At 51.3% G+C, this 11,138-nt stretch overlaps 1 long non-coding RNA gene across 3 annotated transcripts; it reads left to right on the top strand.

Annotated features, from left to right (window-relative positions):
* Positions 1–548: 548 nt before the first annotated feature.
* Positions 549–9,841, top strand: LOC131422125 (uncharacterized). Of its 3 annotated transcripts, none has more exons than XR_009224032.1 (4): positions 549–767; positions 2,060–2,559; positions 6,501–6,766; positions 7,930–9,841. It is a non-coding gene; the product is annotated as an uncharacterized LOC131422125 (long non-coding RNA). The 3 variants fall into 3 exon arrangements; XR_009224031.1 differs by lacking the exon at positions 549–767 and adding an exon at positions 870–964; XR_009224030.1 differs by lacking the exons at positions 549–767; positions 2,060–2,559 and adding an exon at positions 4,821–5,484.
* Positions 9,842–11,138: the final 1,297 nt, after the last annotated feature.

Raw genomic sequence — 11,138 nt, forward strand, 5'->3', positions numbered from 1 at the left:
AGGAGCATGGACTTGATTCTATTAGCCGTTGAAAAGCCCTTAGCAGAGCAGGAACAATTACTTTGGTGGGCGAGTGGAGAATAGATTTAAGAAGAACAAGACCACGCGCAGGCAGCTGACCAGGAAATGTAGAATATCTTAAATTCAGCCCTCAGGGTTGGCATGGAGAGAAAAGGGCAGATTCTCTAAGTATTAGCGAGGTGAAATTTGTGTCTGAGTGGATAGGAAGGGAAAAGGTGAGTTTTATCCCTTATTCTCAGCGTGCCTGGCTTATCGCAGGTGCTGTTGGCAGTGGCAGTTAATCAAGGACTACATTTCCCATAGTCCTTAGGGCAGCGTCGCCTGCATTTCCTAGAAGGCTGTGCGATGTTCGCCCTGAGCTTCGTGGAAACAAAAAGGCAAACGGAGGGCATGTACTCTTTAACGTTGCTTTATAACCAAATTTCCCGTCCGCCTCCTCTCTTCTATCCCTCTTCTCTGCCTCCAGCTCCTCTGCTCACGGGCTTCAGGAGCCCAAACACCCCGAGACTCGTCTCCTTGGCAACAAGACGTTACCGTTTCGGTGGCTCGCGACCAGAGGCGGAGTGTGCCCGGAGCCTTCTGGGAAATGTAGTTCAGCCTCCCCAGGGCCCCGGCCCAGCCGAATGGCTCTGCCCTCTCGGGCCCCAGAACCAAGGCCTAGGTGGCGCGGGCGCGTGACGGGCCTGTTTGGAAGCCCGGGAAGTGGGGGCTGTTCTGCGCACGGCCATGTGCAGGCCCAGGCCGCGGTAAACGGCTCGCCGCAGAGGACTCTGGGAATTGTTGTTGGGCGGGGCTGGGCCCGCGCCGCTGCCGTTGCGGCTCGCCGCCGCGGTCGGGGGGGTGGAGGGCGTCGCAGCCCGGCTCGGCCTTCTGGTGGGGAGGGTTTCCCGGCGTCCGGGACGAGCTCCTGCCGCGTTACCGCGGCCTCTGAGCACCCAGGCAGGTGGGCGGCCGCCCGGAAAGGCGGCGTGTCGGGGCCATCGCCTCGGGCTCCTCCCCGGCCCGCCTTCCGGTCGGGCGCCGCCCCCTCGGCTCGGTCCCCGCGAGGGGTCCCTGGGAGGGAGTGTGTTGGGGGGCGTTTTGCGTAGACTCGCGCGGTGGGTCATAGTGATGAGAGGGGATCCGAGTGCATCAGAGCCTCTAGAGAGCGTCCAGTCCAGTCCTCTTCCGTTAGAGAAGGGGGATCCAAGGCCCAGAGAGCCAGAGATTTGCCCCAAATCCAGGATCGGCCCGTGGCTATCCGCTCACGCTTTATTTCCTGCACAAGGCACAGTGCCTGGCACAGAACAGGCGCTCAAGCATTTGTTAAGTGCCATTTCGTTCTAAGGACAAACAGCTGAAATACTTCAACAAATAAACTACAAGATAAAAAAGTTTTTAAGAGGGAAGTGGGCCTGTAGACGAAGATACTTCTCAGACAGATGCAACTTGTATACCTTACTCGGATCATGATTCTGACAACCAATTGTGAAATTTTTAAAAATCAGAGAAATGTGAACATTGAAGATCTTAAGGGATTATTGTTTGAAAATTTTAGTTGTGATAACGCTGTTAGGGTAATGCTTTAAAAAAGGAAGAGACTTGGAGAGACACATACTGCAGATTTTGTGGGTGAAATGATGTCAGATTTGCTGGAAAAATATCCAGTGTGGTGGAGGAGGGGGAGAGCAGAGGAACGGCGATTGGCTGAGTGTCCATAAGTGCTAGAGATGGGTACACGAGGAACACTAAACTATTCTATCATATGTGTTCAAAAAAAAATTTAAGTGTAATTTTAATCCTATTTGCTAGAGATATGTGCTGAATTATCTATCAGAAAAAAGGTATGATGTCTGGGATTTGCTTTGAAATACTACACACACACCAAGTGTGATGGAGTGTGGAGGAAACAAGAATGGCGGAAAATGAATTGTGGTGGAAGCCAGGTGATGGGTACATGAGAGTTTGTTGTATTTATTGTATTCTTTTTAGTGGGATTGGAAATTTCCATAATCAAGGGGTTTTATTTAATTTTTTAAATGTATTCTATCTGTTTCAGAAAGTTTCTGAACTATAAAGCAGCTCATGAGGAGTTTCTCTGAAATGTAACTCTCCCACAGCACGAGCGAGCCTCCTTGGGGACTTTTCCAGCCAAGAATGATCACAGCAATGAGGGGCTCTATGTCCTTGGCCCCCCGGGGCCCTCAAAAGCAGACAGCATTCTAACAGTGACGGTGGAATCCGAGCACCATTCGTGGGGGGAGAGCCCTTGCTGCCAGGGAGTCATCCTCCCAGCCGGGAGCTGGCCCGCTCACACTTCGGACAGTTCTACCGCCAGGAAATTTGCGACCCCGTGAGGTTCTGAAATGTCCCCATGAGCTCTGCTACCAGTGGCTGAGGCTAGAGAGACGCAGCAAGTTGCCCATCCTGGAGCTGCTGGTGCTGGAGCAGTTCCTGGCCATCCTGCCCCAGGAGCTGCAGGGCTGGGGCTGGGAGCGCCCCTGGGCAGTGGAGAGGAGGTGGCGGTGACAGTGAGAACTCAGTGAACCCGGCCAGCAGGTAGGAGAAGAGAGAACTAACGTGGGCATGTAGGGAGGGATCGGTCCTCCAAAGAAAACTAAGGCCCAATCTCTTGACGCAACACTGCGTCTCTCTGTTCCTCTTAGCTCTTTCCTTTGACCTTTGGGACATAAATTAGATTTGGGATGATTTTCTAGGGTTTTTTTTTTTCTCTGATGTTCTGATTCTCATTCTTACCTGGGTATGCTTCATTTAAATCATTATTTAAACCACTCAATATTTAAATCATCCTCTACAGAAACTAAAATACATATTCTTCTTCCACAATACAGAATTAAATACAACTTTCACATTTCTGGCTGAGCTTCCCACTCTGGGAGCTCCGTTTTCACTGTCTTCTTCTTTTCTTTTCTTTTTGCTGAGGAAGATTGGCCCTGAGCTAACATCTGTGCCAGTCTTCCTCTATTTTGTATGTGGGTCACCGCCACAGCATGGCCACTGACGAGTGATGTATGTCCGCGCCTGGGAACCGAACCCAGGCTGCGGAAGCAAAGCGTGCCAAACTTAACCACTAGGCTGTGGGGCCAGCCCCCCATTTTCTTCTTGAAACTTGGAGAGAAGTCAAGGCTGACTCTGTACCCTTTCTGTTAGACTAACCATGGGGCCCTGAGGCGTGTTATCTTTCCACATTCTGTTCTTAGCAAAGTTGTTATCTCTCGGGACACAAATCCAAAGTTTGAAAAAATTCTCAGCAGACGTCTTGGTCTCGTCCTCATAAGGGACCTTGAACTAGCACCACCCGGCACAGCTCCTCCCCAGTTCCCACCCTCAGAGGCTGTGTGGGGTCGTTCATGTTTGTTGTGTTAGCTGCTGAGTTTAGAGTAATTTGTTACACAGCAATAGAAGACTAATACAAGTGTTCTAACAGAGGTTTGGATACCATTTCCAGGTTTTAGAAGCCAACTGGGAGAGGTAGGTGGGATTCAGAAAAACTGGAATTTCTGGGCTATTCTCATGGCTTTTGAGAGCAACTAAACAGAATATTTGAATCTAGGACATTTAGGGAAGAATTCAGGAAATATAGTCATATCAAATAGATCCAAATTATATTTACTTTAATATAAATCAGTTATTTTGTTTTTAAAATAACTATTTTATCAAAACTTGAATCAAAATTTAATTTAAAATCAAGTTGTACACCTTAAATATATGCAATTTTTAATTCTCACTTTAATTCTCAACTATACTTCAATAAAGCTAGGAAAATTTTTTTAAATAAAATAAATTTTTAAAAATTTGCATTATCACTGGGAAATAGGATTATGAAGGACTTTGAGCATTTTTATTAACTATGTAATATTTAATTATTTTTGCAATGAACAGATGTTGCTTTGTAATCAGAAAAGAATAATTTTTAAAGAAATAAAAAAAAAAAAAAAAAAAAGAACTGGCGGGGAAAAGTCTAACAAGACATTTTCCAAACAGAAAAAGCAGGTAATTACCTTTATTTCCTTTAGAGCTCCCAATTTTCTTAATTGTCTCCAGGACAGGGAGTTTTCTGGGGGCAAATGGCACCTCCACCACAGGCACAAGAATCACCACGCGTGAGCAGCTTCAGCCAGTTGAGGCCCACTTCAGACGTAGATCTTGGGAGCTCCACCCCTCCAAGCCAGCAGGAAGAGGCCGGCGGTGACCGTGGGGAGGAGACTGGGGTCTTCGTTCCTTTTTCCTGGGCCCTCCTGTGTTGCAAAGCAGGACCAACCGTCACAACTTACAGATCTGTGCTGGGAGCTGAGTGTGACCATCCAACTAGCATGAGGCTGTCAGTCAAGAATTCAGAGACGTCTTGAGGGCATTGGCGGACGACAAAGAGAATGAGCCCCTCGTGGTCTCAGTCATCCACAGGGGCCCAGGCACAGCTGAGCGTCCTGGTGGAGTGGTAGCTTCTTAGCTGATCCACGCTCCATGAGATGGCTCACAGAGACCTTTATTGACAATAACACCATCTTGTCTTCTTCCTTCCTTGTAGCCTGTACTCAGCGTTTGGAGGGAGCTTGAGAGATAAGCCCCCTTGTAGGGTGTATGGAGGGGGGCCTGCTCCAGGGAGACGCAGGCAGTTGGGGATGAAGAGAACAGACTCAGTGAGGCATCCACCCCCACCGAGAAGGGAGCAGGCAGGGTGCAGGGGCTGGCCACACTCCTGGCTCTCCTTTCAGAGAGGAGTCGTTGCATCACCGTTTCCATTGCTGTAAAGTCTCAGAACTCAGTACATTCCCTTATTACAGGACTGTAATACTCCTTGCAAAGCCGGATAACACGACTAGGGGGTTGCTGTTTTAGATCAGCAATGCCCGGTAGTCTTTGCCTGAGCACGAGGAACCAAGAGTTGACCTCACAGATTCGGACCTGTCCACGGACACCTACATCAGGGGAACATCTTGTCCCTTCTCTTTGGAGTGTGGTTTGACTGAAGAGCTCCCACAATGAAATAAGTGACATATTGGACAACTTTTAGAGTCTCCTGCTGCTGTTGGGATCCATGGGACACAGAAGTAGGGGAGGCCAGAGGCAGGGATGACATTCATCTGGTGCCAACAGAATGGCTGGATGGCTTGTTCAAGTATTGAATGGTTTCTGGACTGGGTGGTAAGCAGCTGCTGCTATGTGTCCCCAAGTACCCTGCCAGCCACCTTGGCCACCCCAGTGACTCCCCCCCGACCCTCAGGACCTTTCCAGAGCCCAGCATCTAATGGTTATCACCAGGTCCTACAAGAGGTCTCCAGATGAGACCAGCATCTGTTCTCATCGGTCAGTGTTTGGGCCCTACCAGTTGTTAAGTGTTTGTAATGTCCTCCTTGGCGTCAAGCCTTATTACCTTCACTGCCTGTGCTCAGGAGGGACAGCTGAGCAGCACGGAGCAGCCAGGTGGGCACTGGAACCACCTGGATTCGGGTCCTGCCTCCGGTACGTACTAGCTGTGCGATTTGGGGCAAGTCCTTTAACTTCTCTGAGCCTCAGTTTCCTTATCTGTAATCATCAAATAATAGATGAGAAAGTACTGTGTAAACTACAAAGTGCCCACATATAAGAGTTACTTTTTATGTTATTATTTGTGAAGTGTATGGGTTCAACGCAGGACCATACTCTCAAACCCAGCTTTCTTCCCTCTGCGTCAGCTCCTTCCTGTCACCCTCTCTGCGGTTACTTCAAACCTCGATCCCCTGCCGCCCTCCAAGGGACGCCCCGGGACTCCACTCCATGGAGGTCACCAGCCGTGGCCCCTCCGCGCAGTGTCCTTAGCCGTCTGCCCACCACCCCCTGTTCCTGTGTGGCCAGGAGAGCGCCAGTTATTCTCCCAGACTCCTCAGACTGCCCTCCAGTCGCCCCCTACCACTACAATCCCCTGCTCTTTCCTCTCCCCAGGTTTGTAAGATGATAATTTGAGAGGTTTTCCTTATTATAAAAGTAATACATGTTCATGATAGAACATTTGGAAAATGCAAATATGCCTGAAAAGAATGAAAGTAACTCATAATCTCACCACATATATAGTATTTTACAACCTGCTTTTAAAAAAAAAAATGTATGATCAGGGCCGCCCGGTGTGGTCAAGTGGTTAAGTGCGCGTGCTCCGCTGCGGTGGCCCGGGGTTCGCCGGTTCGGATCCCGGGCTCACACCGACGGCACTGCTTGTCGAGCCATGCTGTGGGGACGTCCCATATAAAGTGGAGGAAGATGGGCACGGATGTTAGCCCAGGGCCAGTCTTCCTCAGCAAAAAGAGGAGGGTTGGCAGATGTTAGCACAGGGCTGATCTCCTCACACACACACAAGAATGTATGATCCTTAAATATTCTTCTACAGCCTCCTTTTTCATTGTTGTGTTATGTGCCATCATTTATGTGATCGATCCCCTATAGTAGGCAGGGCCTTTCTATCACAGGACACAGATAATATTTGAATTTTTCATGTCTGATTTCAGATGGTGACCTCAGGACTGAGCACAGGCATTCAGCTCAGATCAGGAACTTGCTGAAAGCAGACCCCACGGGTGACTCAGGCAGACTTCAGGGAAGCTCTACAGGTGCCAGAGCTGGGAGACACCTCAGAATGTTCCAGTACCTGAGGCCAGCATCAGGGAACCTCACAGAGGGGTGGCTGAGCAGCTGTCCTGCCCAAGAGAAAAGTTTCAAGCAGGAGAGAGAAGACAAGCCGTGAAGGTGACAAGTGACCAAACCTGCAGGCCAGGTGAGCACCTTGTTCCATATCAGAAAAGTTGTGCGGGCAGAGACCCCATAAATGTCACACGGCTGGCTGTGGTTTCCGAGCAGACCCACCCTCGTTCAGGATCAGAGCCCAAAGGAGGGAACTCTCAAGTGTGAGCATATGGAATAGACTTAAGATCACCCAGAACCTGGCGCTGAGGCCCACCTGTGTGACCAGGTCAGGAGGGTGTTACTTTGATGAGAGAAAGGCAGAGCAGGCGGGACCGCGACCGCTGTGGGCAGGAGAGGGCGGGCGTGTGTGAGCTGAAGGGGCGTGAAGGACACGGCTAGAGAGAGGCAGCGGGAGGGCGTTCCTCGGGAAGCCCGGTCCCCAAACAGGCCTTCTCTGCCTGGCCTCGTAACCGCCAGGTGTGTGCTCCCCAGGTGCGGGAGGCACAGGGAGCTGGCCTGGGCAGCAGCTCGTCACCAGGCCACTCAGCTCTCACGTCAGCCACCTGGCTTCCACTTCAGGCCCCCCTTGGGCCACTTTCCTGTCACTTCTGCTCTTTTTTTAAAAAAACATAATACATCTTTTCTCTTATCAACAAAAGTAACACATGTCCATAATAGAAACTTTTAAAATACATGTAAACAAAATGAAAAAAATGCAGTCTCCTATTCCAGAATCACTGCTAACAGTGTCTTTCTAGCATTTTTTTCCTAAGCATATACATACATTTTCTCTGTTATTCAGGTTTCTCTGAAAAAAGAGGTGGGGAACTTGCTTGTGGCCCCGACTCCATTTCACCTGAGAGATGAGGAGAGCCAAGAGAGGTCCCTGCAAGCCTGTGTCTGTGAACCCCCAACCCTGGCGGCCTCAGGGGCAGTACCTCTTTCCACCACCAGAGGGGGGTGTTTGCCCATGCACGTCTGTCGCAGAGCTGCCTGCGGGGAACCGTCAGGCTGTCTGTGCTTCACGCACAAGACAGTTTTCTCCTGGGGCCCAGGAACTGGCAGCTCCCGGCCAACCTACCTAGCTTTAGGTCAGTCCTAGCTTTATAGCTCATTCTGCTCACTGCACCTCTTGGAAACCTTCTGGGTTCATGAGGGAAAAAAACAAACTCCCATGCTCACTCTTTCACCACGTCTGCCCAAATTTGACGAATCCTTGGACAGACCTCTCCTCACTGATGCTTATTCTTTCAGGTCTTAGCTGACATGTTACTTCTTCCCAGGAGTCAGTCTCAGCCCTGCAAGTCTGGGTTATGCAATTCTCCTTTGTGCTTCTGTGGGGCCCAATACTTCCTCTTTCAAAACGCGGAGGCTGCTGCATTGTCTGCCTCCTACAATGGACGTTCTGCGAGGGCAGGGACCATGTCAGTCTCACTCACTAGCATCCCAGGCACTGATGCACGCCGCCTGGCCCTCCACAGGCTCACTGAAGGTTTGCTAAGTGGGTGAATGAATGAGTGAATGAAGGAATGAATGAGTGTGCCTTTCCTGTTCCCTGAAGTAGAGTCTACAAAAGCCAGTCCACTTCTCTCCTTCTGTCCCCTTTCCCTCCCAGTTCACCAGGGGCCTCTCATTGTCCCCTAAATCTCTGGAAACATAGCCCAAGGAATAGCGGAGCTAATGGACCAGTTCCCTCCCTTGTGGTTGGGGGGAGACAGTGGGGTTTGGAGTGAGACAGACCGAGCTTCAAGCACCCTGCCACTTACTAGCTGTGCAGGTATTTTCTTTATTTACAAAGTGGAGATAATGGGTACCAGGCTGGCAGGGTTGCTCTGAGGAATTGCACACTGGCCTGACACCTGGTGACAGCCATCGCACCAGCATTCTTACTCCCTTCCTTCCCAGCACTTGCTTCTAAGCCTCCTCCGAAACCTTGGGACACAGACACCCTTGCAGTCCCAAACGTGCTGCTGTCTTCCTGATCCCCTTGTCTCTTCCCTGAGGTTGCCCAAGCCACTTGCTGCTGCCACCTCCTTCTTCCCTGTCCGTTATCCCCAGCACAAATAATAGTGCCATCTACAGAGTAGAGTAGATGCTGAAAAGATACTTGTTGAATGAGTGAGTAAATGAATGAACCAGTCAGTCACAGCAGCCTCCCCTGCGGTGTGTTCACCAGTTGTCAAACGTGTAAGGTAGTCACCAGCCTGTTGATGGGCGGGTGGCCTCCTGCCCAGTGGACATCTCCCGTAACAGGTTGGGCACATGTGAAGACACAAGGCCAAGACTTTACTGAAGAAAGAAGAAAGAGAAGGGGGGACAATGAGGGAGCATCGCGGCCCTGTGGAAAAGGAAATTGCCAAGGGTGGTGGAGGCCAGACTCTTCTCTCTCTTTTTTTTTTTTTTTGTGAGGAAGATCAGCCCTGAGCTAACATCCAATGCCAATCCTCCTCTTTTTGCTGAGGAAGACTGGCCCTAGGCTAACATCCGTGCCCATCTTCCTCCACTTTACATGGGACGCCACCACAGCATGGCTTAACAAGCAGTGCGTCGGTGCGCACCCGGGATCCAAACCCGAGAACCCCAGGCCACCGAAGCGGATGCGCGCACTTAACCACTGTGCCACCGGGCCGGCCCCCAGACTCTTCTCTTGCGCACAGCATTAGGTGCCCCTGCGAGTGGACCCCAGGGGTTACAGGTACACGACTGTGTCATCGAGCAAACTCTCCCACAGGGGGTCTGCATGCCCCACAGCCAAAGTCTGTCTGCCATGACTGGTGCTAAAAGCACAAGTTCCAACAAGATCGTTTTCTAGATTCGCCCCTTTGTGGTGTTTGGCTCTTGTGTGAACATGTGCCATCACGTGTGCTCTGAGGCCCCTCTAACGGTCCTCCTCAGGCCCCACATGCTCGCCTGTGTCTCATGAGGTTGGAGCGCCCCCAAAAGCTCCCTCAGCGGCCCTCTCTCCAGTCGGATCTTCGGGTGATGAATGGGGCTGATTTCTCCTCAAATGCTCACCACCCCCAATTCATTTGTCTGAAGGATTCAGCCCCAGAACAGCTCGTCTGCTGTCAGGTGAGGCTCGTGCCATCTTGTTGCCCTCCCTGCGGCGGAGAGCTCGTCCCCTGTGGTGCTCCAGAGGGTGCGCTCTGCCGTGGGCCAGCTTTATCTGTGCTTTATCTGTGCCGGAGCCTCCCCTCTGATCCCCTCATCTCCAGAGGCTGCTCACGTCGCTCTCAGGATTTTCCCACATTGGGGCCATTCATGGGGAATCTCTCTAGTATGAATTAGGAGATGAATGGAAATTTTCCCTTATTCAGAATATTCAAAGATTTCCTCTGCTGTATGAATTCTTTGATATTCTGCCAGAATTTGGTCCACATGTTTGGCCATGTATATTCTGCCAGTGGAACGAGGTATGGGCTTAGAGTCTGTGGATTCCCGAAGCAGTCTCTTCATCAGCGTACAGTCTCTGGATCCTGGCCTCGGGAGCAGCAGTCCCAGGACGTATCCCCCACCCTTGGCTCTGACAGGAAGGCTGGGCAGTGGTGTTGACACCATGTCCTCAGCCCTGACCTCACACTGTGATGACACCGTAGGAAATGGGAGTGTCACAAGCCCACACTTCTGAGAAACAAAGCTCTGTGCATGAACACTCTGGCCTCTGGCTGTTTCCTCTTATGATTACAGCAGCGAGAAGAAAAGCAGTGGTTGAGCCCTTTTCTCTACAAGGGAAGTGATGAGCGAACTGTGTCCTGAGCACCATAGTCATTGCTCACGTCACAGTTCCCCCTGGAATGAGCACCCACCACTCTGAATTCTGTGCCTCCTCCAGGCCTGGCCCAAAGCACCCTTCTTCCCTGAAGCCTTCCTGGCACTCCGGAGGTTAACTTGCACTCTGCGCTCCAGGAGCGCCCACCGCAGGGAAACCGGTTCCACGCTCACCTTATGCTCTAGTGCTTCAGGGCCTTTTTTGCCTTTTTCTTCTCAAACAGACTAAAGGAAGCTCTTTGAGGAGGAACCACGTCTTGTCCCTTGTGTGGCCCACGGCACCTCTGAACACTGAGAGACCCAGGGCGATCTGCGGATTGGCCGCCGTACGTGGCTATGGACAGATTTGTGGTTCAGGGCAGTCGTGGGTGGATGAAGATGCAGCCTGCCTTCCTGGGATGCTTGTCGTCGCTCTCTTCCAGGTCACACGGGAGGAAGGTGATCTCATCCCTCGTGCCACCCCTTCCCGCCCACACTCGCCCCCGCCCCCCGCCAGGCGGGCCAGCTGTGTTAGCTGTGATACCCACAGGCAGAGGTGTCCCCGCTGCCTCGGCTCTGCCTGGAGTCATTGCTAGCCCCCGTGCACTGCACTGCTCCTGGGCATGACCTTGCGGAGGGGGAGCCGGGGAACGAGCAAGAAAGGGGTCTTGTAGAGCTGTCCATCAGGGTGGTTAAATATGGCTGGCTCAGAGAGC

This window comes from Diceros bicornis, chromosome 26, assembly GCF_020826845.1.
Source record: "Diceros bicornis minor isolate mBicDic1 chromosome 26, mDicBic1.mat.cur, whole genome shotgun sequence".
NCBI lineage: Eukaryota > Metazoa > Chordata > Mammalia > Perissodactyla > Rhinocerotidae > Diceros > Diceros bicornis.